The following is a 16,500-nucleotide window of genomic DNA, read 5'->3' on the forward strand; positions in this document are numbered from 1 at the left end:
AACATGTTGAAAAGGAGAGCTGCCGAGGCAGCTCGGCTGCAGCGTCCAGGGAACGTTCTGCCTCTTCACCTTGGGGGTTGGACAGGCTCGGAGCTCATGAGCTAAGGAGCTTGAGAGCCACAGCTTCGTTTCTCATCTTTGGGCTCCACGTGCTGCAAAGGAGGGTGCAGAGTAGAGAGAGTGCAGAGTAGAGAGAGTGCAGAGTAGAGAGAGTGCAGAGTAGAGAGAGTGCAGAGTAGAGACTGCAGAGTGACTAGGGAGTGCTAGGGACTGCAGAGTGACTAGGGAGTGCTAGGGAGTGCAGAGTGACTAGGGAGTGCTAGGGAGTGCAGAGTGACTAGGGAGTGCTAGGGAGTGCAGAGTGACTAGGGAGTGCTAGGGAGTGCAGAGTGACTAGGGAGTGCTAGGGAGTGCAGAGTGACTGCAAAGTGACTGCTAGAGATTAAGCTAATGGCAATGTAAATGACAATACCATTTATTTATCTGTTTTCAAAACCAATACATAAATACAAATTTTGTCATTTACAATGCCAATAGCTCTAACTTTTCCAAAGGCGAAACCATTGCATTGTAAATGCTTGTTGCCTTTGCAGCAGATGACTTCTTTCTGACTTTACCATGCTGTGGCACTGTTAATTGCTTCAGGCATGTATCAGAATTTGCTTGTATGGTGGAAAATCTTGGTTCTTACTTAGTTATCTTGTAATGGTGGGCTTGTCAACATATATGGCTGACTGTGAGGACATTTGAGATGTTGGAGGTGTTGGCATATATAAAGTAGTTCAATGTTTTAATAAATTGTGTCAAACGTTAAATTACTCTGACTAGCAGCCCGTCCCGACGTTGTCCGGGTATGAATTGCTGCCGGCCAGTAGTATATTGTTTTGTAGGATTTCGTTTTGATAGCATTTCTTATCTGTGACAGGCCTGTGAAACGCTCCGATTCACAGTGCACTGCTGATGCACTTAAGAGTGCGTGTTCAGTAGTGTGTGAACTCGAGTTTCCCTACTTTATTTTTCCTTGCAATATTTTATAGCGCGAACTCGACAACATGGCATGAGCACAATTTACATTACAGAAGAACACATTCATTTGTGGTAGGCACGGGGAGACAAAGCGATTTGCCTGGAATCACAGGATGTTGAGCTGATGCCGAGAATTCGAATGTAGCTCCCCAGCTCTAAAGTTCGCAATTCTAGAACTTGTGGCGCGAGGTGTGTCTAAAAGTGTATGTCGGTGCTGGCCATCAATGCGAGAGACCTGTCCATTTTTCAAATGGGTGGTGAAAAAATATGAGTATGTTGCTGGAGATGTGGGCCGCCGTGCCACCAATGTACCTACCGGGGGAGGGTAAACACCCATTATTCCGCAACTTTCTTTCCGAATACCATCACTCCGCATACTTTCATTACGAAAGTACCATGACTCCGCAATGCCATTGTAACGCATGGCATTACATTTTATATGCTTTTACCACGCATACATTTACAACGAAATTCGTTGTAAATGCATGAATGGTAAAGGCATGTTTTTTTTTAATGTTTGGATAAGGTAAGTATGGGTATATGTTTTGGGGTACTGAGGTATATGTTTTGGGGTGTTTGGGTATTTTAAGGGTTCAGCATTCGGTGCTGTGGGTCCTGAGATTATCCGCCTCAAAGGTTTGGGCTCTCTCTTTATTATATTAGTATGGATGGTGAGAAGACTTGGTCAATTAGTATGGTGGGGTTGGGCCCACGAGGTAAAAGTAGCACATTTCCTCATTCATTTTATGGCTTGTTAATTTTTATGACAAAGGCACTGTTAATATATTAGTCAGCCTTAACAGTGAGTACACCCATTCAACGGGAGTGTTTTTTGGGGGGAATTTACAGGAGTTTTGTTGTGATTTGGTATGTGAGGTATGGTGGTGTGTGGAGTATATCATTGTTGCTTGTGTTGATGCATTGTGTTCTTTGTGTGTTTGTATGAAGGGGGGTGTTGGCGTAACTGCTGCTATCCATCTGACTGTCTATCACTTCCCAACAATCCCTCTTTTAGCACTAAATCTTCCTGAAGCGCCAATGAGATATGTTGTGTCCCCATACATTTTTGATATTTACAATTTCTATGGGATATGTATTTGTCCTTATTTCTTATATGCAGTTAATTTTACCTCCAAGGGCTGAATGGAAAAACATATGACTCGTCTTATTTTCTGTTGGCCTTTGGCGCGCTGCAGAGAGCGGTCCCATCTGAGTTCAATGCACAGAGACCAGCTGATAAGTTGCATGATTGTTTTACCACTTACAATTTCCCCTTCCTGAAAGGATTCTTCTATAATTCATATTCAGCAAGGCAGCAGGCGGACTTTTTGCATGGTTGAAAGGGTTAGCAGTGGGTGAACACGCCCTTTTTGTGCCGTAAATCACTGGGGCATGTGTCAATGTGTGCACTATTATATTCTTGTTTCGGGCACAAACCTAACCTTACACCTAGTTTTGCTAGTCACTGTCTTTGTTAGAACAGATTCACAATTGCTTTAGTAACCTTCCTGCTTTCTCAAATGTGCTGGAAAAGGCACCATTTGCCCACTTGTTTTAAAAAAAATTCTTCCGGGGGAAGAACCCCCTCAGATCCCCCTTAGGTGGTTTGGGCTTGTTCCCTACGCTAACTCGCTACACTGCCTTACCGTGTCCCAAGAATGATGCATCTCCAAATTGCGTGTCACCAACATGAAAAGTTTGGAAAGCCCTGCTTTAAGCTATATAAGTTGTGTATGCTTAAAACTTCAAGATATAGGCTCACCCCCAGTTTTTTCAATAATTCAATGACCCGGCCTATCTCTTGTCCTATTGGGTCGTACTCCTCTCTTGTGCCCATCCAATACCCAGGGCAGATGAACTCATTGACAGATTGGCATCTACCAAGTTTTTCAGTACATTTGATCCGACAGCTGGTTACTGGCAGATTAGACTAGCTGATTCACTGGATTCAAGCAAGCCGGGCTGATGACGGCTGGAATGCCAGAAACCAGTCCTCGGAAGCTTGTTTCCGGTCCAGGGAAGGCATGGCTTGGCGGTTCGGGCCGGACTGTTCCCATGAGGCACAGGGTCAGACTGATTTGCATATGGCCATGTCTGAACTGGGGTGATGTGGAGTGGAAAAAGACGATGGATTTAGGCCCAGATCTCTGTACTGGGGTGAATGTATGACATTGTTCTGCATTCTGTCCATCAACTGTGGTTTTTGCATTTGTCACCCCGAGTGGGATGGGTATGCTCAGACGTGAGTCCCATGCACTCCACACCACTGGATTCAAGCAAGCCGGGCTGAAGACGGCTGGAATGCCAGAAACCGGTCCTCAGAAGCTTGTTTCTGGTCCAGGGAAGGCATGGCTTGGCAGTTCGGGCTGGACTGTTCCCATGAGGCACAGGGTCAGAATGATTTGCATATGGCCATGTCTGAACTGGGGTGGTGTGGAGTGCAAAAAAACGATGGATTTAGGCCCAGATCTCTGTACTGGGGTGAATGTATGACATTGTTCTGCATTCTGTCAATCAACTCTGGTTTTTGCATTTGTCACCCCGAGTGGGATGGGTATGCTCAGACGTGAGTCCCATGCACTCCACACCACTGGATTCAAGCAAGCCAGGCTGGAGACGGCTGGAATGCCAGAAACTGGTCCTCGGAAGCTTGTTTCCGGTCCAGGGAAGGCATGGCTTGGCAGTTCGGGCTGGACTATTCCCATGAGGCACAGGGTCAGACTAATTTGCATATGGCCATGTCTGAACTGGGGTGGTGTGGAGTGAAAAAAAACGATGGATTTAGGCCCAGATCTCTGTACTGGGGTGAATGTATGACATTGTTCTGCATTCTGTACATCAACTGTGGTTTTTGCATTTGTCACCCCGAGTGGGATGGGTATGCTCAGACGTGAGTCCCATGCACTCCACACCACTGGATTCAAGCAAGCCGGGCTGAAGACGGCTGGAATGCCAGAAACCGGTCCTCGGAAGCTTGTTTCCGGTCCAGGGAAGGCATGGCTTGGCAGTTCGGGCTGGACTGTTCCCATGAGGCACAGGGTCAGACTTATTTGCATATGGCCATGTCTGAACTGGGGTGGTGTGGAGTGCAAAAAAACTATGGATTTAGGCCCAGATCTCTGTACTGGGGTGAATGTATGACATTGTTCTGCATTCTGTCCATCAACTGTGGTTTTTGCAAAGCCGAAGACAGCATTTTCATCCTCTGGTGGAAATTATCAATTTGTGGTAATTCCCTTTGGTCTGAAAAAGGCACCTGCCATATTTCAAAGGTTGGTTAACCAAGTCCTCACTGGGTTGGATGACTTTTGTGCAGCTTATCCTGATGATATTGCTGTCTTTAGCTCCACCTGGGAAGATCACCTGATCCACCTGAAAAATGTTTTGGAGGCCCTGCAAAATGCAGGCCTAACTATCAAGGCTACCAAGTGCCAGATAGGGCAGAGTCAGGTTGTATACCTGGGCCACCTTGTAGGTGGAGGTCAGGTTCAACCGTTGGAGAGCAAGATCTAGACCATAAAGGACTGGACTGCTATCACCACCCAGACACAGGACAGAGCTTTCTTGGGGCTGTCTGGTTACTACAGGAAATTTGTCAAGGGGTATGGTTCCATTGTGACACCCCTTAATGACTTAACTTACAAGAAAATGCCAAAGAAAGTTCAGTGGACAGTAAGATGTCAAAAGGCATTTGATGACCTGAAGCAGGCCATGTGCACTGCACCAATTCTGCAAAGTCCAAACTACTCCAAGGGATTCATTGTCCAAACAGATGCTTCTGAGTTGGGAGTGGGGGCTGTGCTATCACAATTGAATAAAGATGGCCAAGACCAGCCAGTAGCTTTTATTAGCAGAAGGCTGGCCCCTAGAGAGAAACGTTGGTCAGCTATTGAGAGAGAGGCCTTTGCTCTGGTTTGGGCCCTGAAGAAGCTGAGGCCATATTTGTTTGGTACTCACTTCAAGATTCTGACAGACCATAAGCCCCTCTTGTGGCTAAATCAGATGAAGGCTGAAAATCCCAAACTACTTAGGGGGTCCATTTCCCTACAGGGGATGGACTTTACAGTGGAACATAGACCTGGGACTGACCATGCAAATGCAGATGGACTCTCCAGATATTTCCACTTAGAACATGAAGACTCAACTGGTCAAGGTTAGTTTAATGTCCCTGCGTTTGGGGCGGGGGGTTGTAGGAGAGTAGGGTCTGCTTCCTATGGTCACCCCCACTTTTTGCTGTGATTCTCCATTTTTTTTTTTACTTTAGACTGGTTGTGGCCCTGGTAATCAGGACAAAAGCCTAGCTGTTCTCTCTCTAAATTGATACCATGTACTTTAGGTACATACCAGATTGGGAATTGGGTCACCTTTGTGAGTCCCTGTATAGTGTACCATAGGTACCCAGGGCATAGGTGCATCCAAGGCCTACCAGGGGCGGCAGCATATATTATGTCACGCCTGGCTGGCCTTCCAAACTGACACCACAGGTCTGTTCACACAGCCCGGGTAAGGTGGTGTAATCACCCCTTACTTAGATATAGTATACCTATATCTACCTTATATATAGACACATAGTAACCTATAAGCCACTCCTATGGCAGGCCTTATCAATCCTGGAGGCAGAGTGCTTGGTTTTATGTGAGAGGGTGCCCTAGCATGAGCTGAGCCCCTCTGCAGCTTTCAGAACCATCTCCTTATTGCTGTTCTATGATATAGCCATACCATATACTCTTATGTGCATTATAATCCTCGCGGTTAATGCTAACCTTGGTTTGGCTTTATCGAAACTTGTTGTGTAAGGTGTCAAACAATTTGGAACACTACCCCCCCCCCCCTCGCCAGTTCAGGTGGGGGGTACAATTCCACCCTTCTAGAGGGAGAAGGCTTGTAGGTAATGGTAAACCCGGTTAAAGTTAAACAGAGCCTCAGCATCACAAAATGGATGCTGCTGCCACAGACACAAGTCTGACCTCCTACTGTTGGACTAAACACCGGCAGGGGAGGCCTGGACAATAGGTTTCCTGTCAAAGGAGGTGCTTGTACCTACCCAGACAGGCTTATGTGTATTGGGGCAGGGAGGGCTGCATTCAGTGAATGCATTTCAGATACTGCCTGGGGCACACAAGGTGCTCCATGCATAGTCCAGTTCAAACCAGTTGCTCGGGCACTCCAGCCCTGCTCTGGTGCAAAACTGGACAAAGGGAAAGGGGTGTAAGCACCCCCTTCTCAGGTCCACCCATAGGAGGGACCTTCCAGGTAGTCCAACCCCTAAACTTAGTATAAATATAGGAGCTGTGTCCCTAGGACTTTAGATTACCCTGGACAAATCTTTGAAAGACATATCCTGGACCTTCGACGTTCCATTTCGACTGGAAGATGGAAGACATCTCCTGTGTGGTCAAGGAGGGACCACCCTGTGGAAACAGGCACCACCAGTAACTTGCCGGTCTGCATTGTTGAGGCTCCCGCCGGAACTCGAAGACTCTGCGACACAGGGCATGGACTTCAAGACATCTCTGACCCAGCTCGAGGATCCCAGCAAAGCTGAGACCCGTGGCGGACATGAGAGACGTGGGACCAGAACTCCTGGACACCCTGCCTTTTGCTAACTGCATCGACTCCCGAGGTAACTCGCAGTTGTGCATTGGGGTATTAGAAGCCCTAAACCCGAGCACCATTTGCACTGAAGCTCAGCCCTCCACACTCCACAAGTGTCCCGTGGGGTCTGCTCTTGCATTTCAGCTCAACGTGTCTTCCCGGTTCCTAGCCTGTTGGCTAGTGAGCCCCCCCGAAGACTTCCTTTGAATTCTATCTTTCTTTCCTGATGGCTCCAGGCTTGCTCCAGCTTCCCTGCAAAGGAGAAGCGCAACAGACCTTGCTGGTCTGCACCAAAGCCAATCTTCATCTCCTACATGGATTACGTTTGCCATGGCTTGTTGTGTCCAATCTGGATACTGACACCACAGTCAACTAGATCCTTTGTGGTACAGCTCGAATCCAGCACCTGGTTGTCGTCGAAACCTCCTGGACCTCGTGGCTGTAGAGACAAGCTTCACCTCTTCACCTGAGATCAACGTGACATCGCCTGGTTCCTTCCTGGTCACTGGATAGTGACCCAGACTCTGTCCTTTCTGCTTTCAGGTTCTTCAGATCTGCGATCCAGCCATGGATCCACCCGGACACGTTTCCGCTGGTCGCCTGCAGCACTTCTTTGCAGATCTCCATTGAAAACGACGACGAAACCAGACACCAAAAGGCACCTATGCACCCGGCTTCCCTGGGTGAGGTAACACAAGTACTCCGGTACTCCAGTGGGTCTTGACTCTCGAAGTGTCCTAGTCTAAAGGGGTTTTGTCATAGTCCATCCGGAAGTGCCCTTAAACAGTAACTTTGTAACTTCTACATTTCCCATCGAAAGTCAATGGTAACTCGCGGATGTGTGTAGACACTGCATGCGTCTCCCGTGGGCATCCTACTTCCTAACCTTTGGTTGTTTAGAGTAGCCCCAGCGACTTTCTATTCCAGACGTGGTTCTTATACCACTATTTAAGTATATGGTTTGTGAGGCCCCTAGGGCAAAATGTATACTGTGCAACTTATCGTATGCTAATTGAGTAACATGTATTGTGCTTTTATCTCTGACCTCAAAAAGAGTGCAGAGGGGTTGTGTTTAGAATAAATACATATATATTTGATATATACCATGTGTGGTGTCCTTTCATTTGGTACTCAAGGGATTATAATTGGTAGAACAACTTGCTTAATGCGCTCTCTGAAGTCTTAGCCTGATGACTGCTGGTCCATGCTACCACTAGGATAGCTTGTCTATAAGGTTGACTTTACAACCACCATCAATAAGGGTCAATTAGACTGGTGCAAGGTGCCCACTAGAACTAGTGGACATCATATGCCAGGCTAACTTCTCACAGGAGGTACACTAGGAGCCCAGGCACAGACTAGAGTGACGCCAGAGTTACACTCGGAGCCCAGGTGTGGACTAGACTGACACCCGAGTTACACCTGCAGCCGGACCTTTTAACCCCTTAGCTGCGGCGGCTATTCCGCCGCAGCGCTAAGGGGGAGGCGGGGCCATGAGGCGCTCCCGTACTAATGACGGAACCGCTCCGTCTCGGCCCTCGGGTGGGCTGTGCTTGTGACGGAATGGTTCCGTCACGGCCCCGCCCGCTCTTTAGAACGTCAGTGCAGGCACGGAATTCGCGCCGCGCAGGCGCGGCGGCCGGGCTGTGACGGAACCGTTCCGTCACAAGCTAAGCCCACCTGAGGCTCGTGATGGAACGGTTCCGTCACGAGCACACAAAGGGTTAAAACTTCATGGGTTCTGAAAACCCATTTATTTTCACTGGCTCCACTTTGAACAATTGAGTGTACGAGGTGGTGTTCAGAGTTTATTAGTTCGTTTGCGCAAGGACACCTGAGGGTAATCACACACTTAAACAAAACTATTAGTTATTAAATAAACACAATCAGTAGCGCATTGAGCTGTCCACATAAAACACGGTTCAGTGATCGGCTCGGTTCGCGCTCTTTGCAGCAGGTGCATTACCCCTCTACACCACTTTGCCATAAGACAAAACCCCGATCTCTCTCGAGCAGGAGCATTGATCACCAGAGGTATCTTGGCATTTTAATTGTTGCCTGATAACTGCTGGACACACAAGGAACTCTGCAGAAGGTGTCTTTAAACCCATAACTTATTTCTAGACACAGCGCCCCCTTAAAGCAAGCAATGGGTGCAGCTGCACCGGTCGCACCGCCCTGTAGCCGGCCCCGGCTAGAAATAGATTCTCAGACATCCGAGTAAAGAATTCTTCAGCCCACGGTCATTGAACTAAAGTGCTCAAAAGACTCATCTTGTTTTTCGGGAAGGACAACCAAAAAACAACTTTGTTCAAGTTACCAACTGACTCTGCGACACCATGAGACACCATTTTGCAGTGCTGGGTTTTCAATAACAATCTGGTGCATTCTGGGAGCGGTAGTCGTGTTTATTTCAACTGAAACAATTGGCCTACAGCGTCTGACAGCAAGCGTTGCCAAATGGAAAGCCTGGACTGGAATACAGGGATCCTGCTGACATGGAGTCATTTGGTAACCTTATAGCTCATTCAAAGTCGTAAAATGATTGGGGGTGGGGGATATTATCATTTCTGATCCAACATGACGTATTTGGAAATGTTGACTAAATGCTAACCCACTTCTTTGAACCCATTTCCAAATTAAAGTAATATTTAGAGAAGGCATTTTGCATTTTAAGATACTTCACTAAAACTGTGTGATCCTGGGAAAATCATTATTTTTCCCTGTGCCTCTTTCCGTGCCATTCATTTATGGCAGCGCTTAGAAATAGGCTGAATTCAAACCTTCAAGCGCTACATGAAAATAACTTTAGCATTTAGCTGACCCTCGAAGTGCCTGGGACTCGGCTCGTGATCGAGGGGGGGGGGGCATTGAACCCTCCCCCCCCCCCCTCCACTGTAAAATGAACTGTGACAGTGGGGCCCCCCCTAGCAGAGCCGTCTCGGAGCATCTGGGGGTGCAGGTGCAGCGTCTGAAGAATGTCCTAGCGCCAAGAGAGGTAAAGAGGGTGGCACAGCGCCTAGACTCCGGCGCCAAGAGGGGAAGAGAGGGTGACACAGCGCCTAGACTCCGGCGCCAAGAGAGGCAGAGAGAGTGACACAGCGCCTAGACTCTGGCGCCAAGAGAGGCAGAGAGGGTGACACAGCGCCTAGACTCCGGCAGAGAGGGTGACATAGCGCCTAGACTCCGGTGCCAAGAGAGGCAGAGAGGGTAACACAGCGCCTAGACTCCGGTGCCAAGAGAGGCAGAGAGGGTAACACAGCGCCTAGACTCCGGCGCCAAGAGAGGCAGAGAGGGTGACACAGCGCCTAGACTCCGGCGCCAAGAGAGGCAGAGAGGGTGACACAGCGCCTAGACTCCGCTCTTACCATCTCGTTCTCCTCCCCTTGGTTGAGCAAGGCATGGCGGTGCTTCTCGGGGTCCCTCTCCATCCCGGGGGTGCAGCTGCCCTCTCCTCGCTGCCTGGCAGGAGCAGGGCCTCAGAATCCGCGCCTCTTCGTCCCCTCCGCCGGGGTTAATGAGTGTCCTTCCGCAATCCCGGCTCATTTTTATATCTCGAGCTCACACCGTCCTAATTACAGGCAACTCCTGGCGCTTCCAACTCCTCCCAAGACACAGGGCTCCTCCACTCCCTGTGTGTGCGTCTGGCAGGAGTCCTGTGTGCACCTGAGCCCTGCGTGTGCCTGTGGAGGGAGCCTTCGGTGCCCTGTATGTGCCTGTAGACGTAGCCCTGTGCCTGTGGAGGGAGCCCTGTGTGCGCCTATAAAGGGGGCATGTGCGTGCCTGTAGAGCACAGCTTTCCAAACTTTCCACGTCGGTGACACACCTTTTCGACAATCTTCATCTTGTGACACGGTAATGCGAGCGAGCCGAACCTCCTACAGGGGGTTCTGGGGGTTACTCTTGCAAGAAAATGTTGAAAAAATAGTGGGCCAATGGTGCAGTTTCAAGTACATTTGAGAAAGCAGGAAGGTTCTAACAAAGACAGTGACTAGCAAAACTGGGTGTAAGCAAGGTTAGGCGTGTGCCTGAAACAAGAATATAACCATGCACACATTGACACATGCCCCATTGATTTACAGCACAAAAGGGGGGGGGGGGTGCACGCACTGCCAACCCTTCCAACCATGCCCAGTCCACCTGATGCCTTGCTGAATATGAGTTATACAAAAATCCGTTCAGAACCCATCATGCAACTTATCAGCCGGTCTCTGCGCATTAAACTCAGGTTAGACTGCTTTACTCAGCGCTGTTTTAACAGGACAAGGGAAACCCAAAAGGAATAACACTAGGGTCCCTGGGCAGTAATCTATTGTACAGGACAGGGGACCCTAGTAATTAAGGATCATGCGAATGATAGACATATACTAAATAGTATGTATGACCTCTGTCCAGCCGGACAGGATTTTATTCGTCAGTTTTTTGTATTAGTTCATATATACAACATTTATACAAAAGTGGGCACAGCCTGTGACCCACAGGGGACAAGACAAAACAGTTGACAGAAAATTGTGTAAAAGCGCACAAAGCGGTCTGTACTATTGTTCAGTTTTACAGACTAGGATTCATTTATAGCAACCCATTGTTCTAGACATTTCGTGAATTCAAACAAACATATGGTGCAGTAAGGTCGACGACGTTTCGATGCAGCTTGAAAATACATGCATCATCATCAGGACAAAAACCAATGTGTCATGTTTGTCTTGAGAGTATTTCAACAGTTACAAAGCCTCTATGGCAGTTTACATAATATTAAATAAACGTTAGAAAGGAGGGAAAATGAGGGAAAAAAAACATAAACAAAAGAGTTTTCATTAGAAATTACTAGGCATGAATGCATTTTATATTTTTAGTTTCCACAGACAAGCCAGGACTTATTAGTGCTGTAGTGGAAATTTCGAGTGACCTGGTGAAGATTAAGAACTGTTTGAAGATGTACTCCGTGATTTCTGGCACATGCTTGTTACCAGAAGCAAAGAGAGAGTGATGGCTTGCAGTGTTCAGTGAAAAGACAGTAACATTCAATATTTTAAAAAAGGGAAGGAATTTGGCGCAGTGAAAAGAACGTGTACTTCAGCCCGTGAGTTTGTTGGTTTAATAAAACGTACGACGCAGTGTTTACTGTTCGGCATACTGGACCGTGTTCTAAGTCTAGTGGGGGGAGGTGGAAGTGCCCGCTTGCAATAACATATGGTGTAAAAAGTAATAGTGAGACGGCGCATTGAACTTTCAATACCTCATTTCTGCTTAATCCGATTTCTGGAGGTATATTTAAAATATCTGCATGGATATGCATCTGTGAGAGCGGAAATCTCACCGTTAGGTGTGCTACTCGTTTATAAAAATGATTGAAGTGCTCGTGGAATTAAGAACTAGATACTCACAATAACTTCGCCGGCATGAAGAAAAATACGGGGAGCTAAGGGGGTGAGACAAGGGATAATAAGCCGGGGAATACATGGGATTAATTGGTATACCTAAGGCTCTCCCGGGACTTACTTAAATTAGTGGCTCCAGGCTCAATATTGCGGCAGTCCGATGCAACTTCTTCGGGAATTCTGAGGAGGCAATTGGGCATAATTAAGCTTAGGGCTTATGGGAGACGGCGCAGGGGGAGGGGGTGGCGGTACGCGGTACTCACATGATGGTCTTGCTTGATGGCAGGACAGTTGGGGTTCTGGCGGTGATCGCTGCCGGGGGTGGGAGGAACAGAGTATTTGAATACTCATAATAGAAAAGGGACTTGGCAGGGGGGTTCCGAAATAGGGGCAGCCATCTTATTATTATTATTATTATTAAAACTCTTGTAGAGCGCGTAGTCACCCGAAGGTATCCTAGCGCTAAGAACCCTACCCTAAACCTGACAAGGGGGGCCGGAAGGAGGGGGGGTGAGGGATGGGACGGGGATACAGTGGTTCGGATGGGAAGGGATCATTGGGGAAAAAGATAAGTTTCCAACCGCTTCCTGAAGCGAAGGTAGTGTGGTTCAGTTCTCAGGTCGCGGGGGGGGTGCATTCCAGAGGCTTGCGGTATGGACTGTGAACCGCCTTCCACCTGTGCGTGCCTTCCTGATTCTAGGGGCGCTGATGAAATTCTCCGTGTCCGATCTGAGGGATCTGCCGGATTTATAGGGTTTGATAAATTTTCTAAGAATGGGAGGGCCTTGATTTTGTAACAATTTGTGAGCTAGGCACAAGGCCTTAAATTTAACTCTCTCCCTTATAGGAAGCCAGTGGAGGAGTTTCAATGCTGGTTTGGCCGAGTCTCTGGCAGGGGTCTTAGTGAGAATCCGGGCGGCTATGTTTTGAATTCTCTGAAGTTTGTTCAGTGTTGCTTCCGGGGCGCCCAGGTATATCACATTGCTGAAATCAAGCCTAGAAATTATCAGGCCTTGTATAAGCAGTTTTTGGGAGTTGGGTGGCAGAAGGGGCAGGATATTTCTCAGTGATTTCAGCAGGCCGAAGCATGTCCCGGCTACTTTTTTTGCTTGTGTGGAAAATGACAGGGTAGTATCTAGCCACACGCCCAAGCTTTTTACTTCTTGTTTTGGTTCAGGAATGGGACCCAAACAATCAGGCCAGATATTCGGGGGGAGAATGATTCCTTTCTGACCAAGAAGAAGGACATCTGTCTTTGCTCCGTTTAGTTTCAAGGTTGAGCTGTTCATCCAGTTTTGAACCTGCGTAAGGCAGTTAAGTAGATCTGCTGGTTTTCGATTGGGATGGGATAGTGATACCACTAATTGTGTGTCGTCAGCATAGCTGACGACGCTCACTCCGAACGGGGTGACGACCTCCTCCAATGGGGACATGTAGATGTTGAATAATGTGGGGCTCAGGGAGGAGCCCTGAGGCACACCACATTGGAGGGGAGTTTCGGAGGAGCAGGTGTTGTTTTCCCAGATCTGAAAGGTACGCTGGTCCAAAAAGGATGAGAGCCAGGATAGGGCAGAACCTACCACACCGACTCTTTCGAGCCGTTTAATGAGGAGTTGGTGATTGACGGTATCGAAGGCCGCGCTCAGGTCGAGGAGGATCACTGCCACTGATCCTCCCTCGTCTAAGAGTGCTCTGGCCTCCTCTACCGCTGCCAGGAGGGCGATGTCAGTGCCCTGCCCTGGCCGGAAACCTGTCTGAGAGTTTTTTAGTTTGTTATTGTCTTCCAGGAACTGAGACAGTTTTTTATTAACCAATTTTTCGGCAATCTTGCTTATCCCAGGGAGAAGGGAGATTGGCCTAAAATTGGCCAGGTTTTCGGGATCAAGGGAAGGCTTCTTCAATAGAGCCTTCACAACTGCAGCCTTCCAGTTCAGGGGAACAATTCCCTGTTGGAGTGAGGCATTGATCAGGTGGGTAAGAGGGGGAACAATGATGGGGGTTACTTCTTACAGGGTCCGAAGCGGGACGGGGTCTCTAGGAGATCCACTTTTAATGGATTTTAGAGTATTTTCCACATCTTCGGTGGTTACTTGACCCCAAGAGGGGAGACAACTGAGTGTCTGGGTGTTCGTAAGATCGTTATCTTCGCATGGACTGGCAGGGGGGATTGAATCAAGGATTTTTTGGATCTTTTCTTGAAAGAAATTAGCCAACTGATGGCATTTTTCCTGATCCACAGTAGGGTCTGGGGGGCTTGTCGGTTCAGGAGCTGGGGGTTTCAGTAGCTCTTTTAGAATGGCATAAGATTCTTTGCTCGAGCATACTGCTTTTTCTATTCTTTGCTGAAAGAATATGGTTTTTTCCTTGCGGATGGATGATTTATAAGTTGCAAGGGAGGTGGAATACGCTCCTTTGTTTGTAATAGATTTATCTTTCCGCCAGATGCGTTCGGCCCTCTTGCACTCCTGGCGCAGAGCTTTGAGTTCTGCGGTATACCATGGAGCACAGGGCGCTCTTTTGGTGTGTTTAAGAGTGACCTTTTTAGGGATTAATTTGTCAAGTGAGGAAGTAATCCAGGTGTTAAACTGTTCATTAGCCATATTGGGCTCGGAGGAAAGCTCAGGAATGGAGTTTGAAAGAGTGGTGGCCCATTCTGTAGATACAAGTTTGTGCCACCGTCTATCAGTGACTTGAGATTTCCTAGTTTGAGGGGTCTTAATGGGGACATCCCAGGAGATCGGGACTCGGAACTGATCGGTCCATGGTAAAGTCAGGGGTGGGCCTGTGGTGATATTAGTGACATTGGTGAGGACTGGGTCCAGCAGGTGTCCTTTATCGTGGGTAGGCTCGTTAATAATCAATCGAATATTAAAAGACGACAGGTCTTGAAGAAGCTCGACCGCTATCCGATCGGTGGGGTCCATGAAATGCAAATTTAGATCGCCCACTATAAGAAAGTTAGAAGCAGAAGAGGCTAGTTGTGCAACCGCTTCAGTAATGGCATTAAGAAATTTCCCAGGGGTACCTGGGGGGCGATATATCAGGAGTCCCGACAGGGTGTGGACCGGGGAGGTTTGAATAGAGAATTTGCATCCCTCGCAGTCATCAATATGAGCATTAGAGGTTCTACAGATGAATTGTTGTCTGTGGATTAGGGCCAATCCCCCACCTCTCCCTCTGGGTCTATGAAGAGTTTGGCACAGATAGCCTGGGGGGAGGGCAGTGACGATGTCCGCATCAGAGTAGTCAGATAACCACGTTTCAGTAAGAAACAGTGTATCCAACTCCTGATTTTGTATTAGTAAATTGATTTCGTCTGCATGCTTAGGGAGGGAACGGCAGTTAAGGAGTCCCATCTTAAGCCTAGGTTTAGCTGGGCTATGGGTAATTGGGTTACATCGAGCACAGTGAAAGAAAGGTTTACCTTCCGTGTGCGTATGGTAGCAGGGCAGAGATTTCGCCGGTTGCAAAGTTTGAAGCATTTCCCTTGAGAATACCCGACGTTCAAGAGAAGCATCCGGCATGATCCCTGGCCTGGGTCCGGTCGGGCCCGGACGGGCCCAGACGGGCTTGCCTTTGGGGCGCCTTCGGCGCGCTGACGGCGCGCCCGCAGCGCCCGTCCGCTGCGCGTCCGTGGAGCACACATGTTTTTATGCAGAGGGTGAGAGGGATAGGCGTGGCCTCCGAGGGGGCGTGTCTCGTGGCTCGCCGGTAATGGCGTCGGGAAATGAAAGTCTTTCCCTCGCGTCAGCTGGTAATCAGCAGCGCGTGCAGACTAGGACTGAGCTGTGTCCTGTCAGAAACGGCGAAGTGCAGTGATTTTAAAAAGATCTGCGAAGTGAAGTGACAAATTTTAAAAAACCCTCCCGGCTTCCGCCTCAGGAGTACAGGTATGTTCTATCAGGCGCTAGCAGTCGGCGTCTATTTATATCCCAAGCAGGGGGGCGTGGCCTCCGAGGGGGCGTGTCTTCGTGGCTCGCCGGTAATGGCGTCGGGAAATGAAAGTCTTTCCCTCGCGTCAGCTGGAAATCAGCAGCGCGTGCAGACTAGGACTGAGCTGTGTCCTGTCAGAAACGGCGAAGTGCAGTGATTTTAAAAAGATCTGCGAAGTGAAGTGACAAATTTTAAAAAACCCTCCCGGCTTCCGCCTCAGGAGTACAGGTATGTTCTATCAGGCGCTAGCAGTCGGCGTCTATATATATCCCAAGCAGGGGGGCGTGGCCTCCGAGGGGGCGTGTCTTCGTGGCTCGCCGGTAATGGCGTCGGGAAATGAAAGTCTTTCCCTCGCGTCAGCTGGTAATCAGCAGCGCGTGCAGACTAGGACTGAGCTGTGTCCTGTCAGAAACGGCGAAGTGCAGTGATTTTAAAAAGATCTGCGAAGTGAAGTGACAAATTTTAAAAAACCCTCCCGGCTTCCGCCTCAGGAGTACAGGTATGTTCTAGAGTAGTACAAGTGAATCGCCCAAGGTGAAGTGAAGTGCACAGTGAAAGTTTGGTGACA

This window comes from Lissotriton vulgaris, chromosome 11 (assembly GCF_964263255.1).
Source record: "Lissotriton vulgaris chromosome 11, aLisVul1.2, whole genome shotgun sequence".
Lineage (NCBI taxonomy): Eukaryota > Metazoa > Chordata > Amphibia > Caudata > Salamandridae > Lissotriton > Lissotriton vulgaris.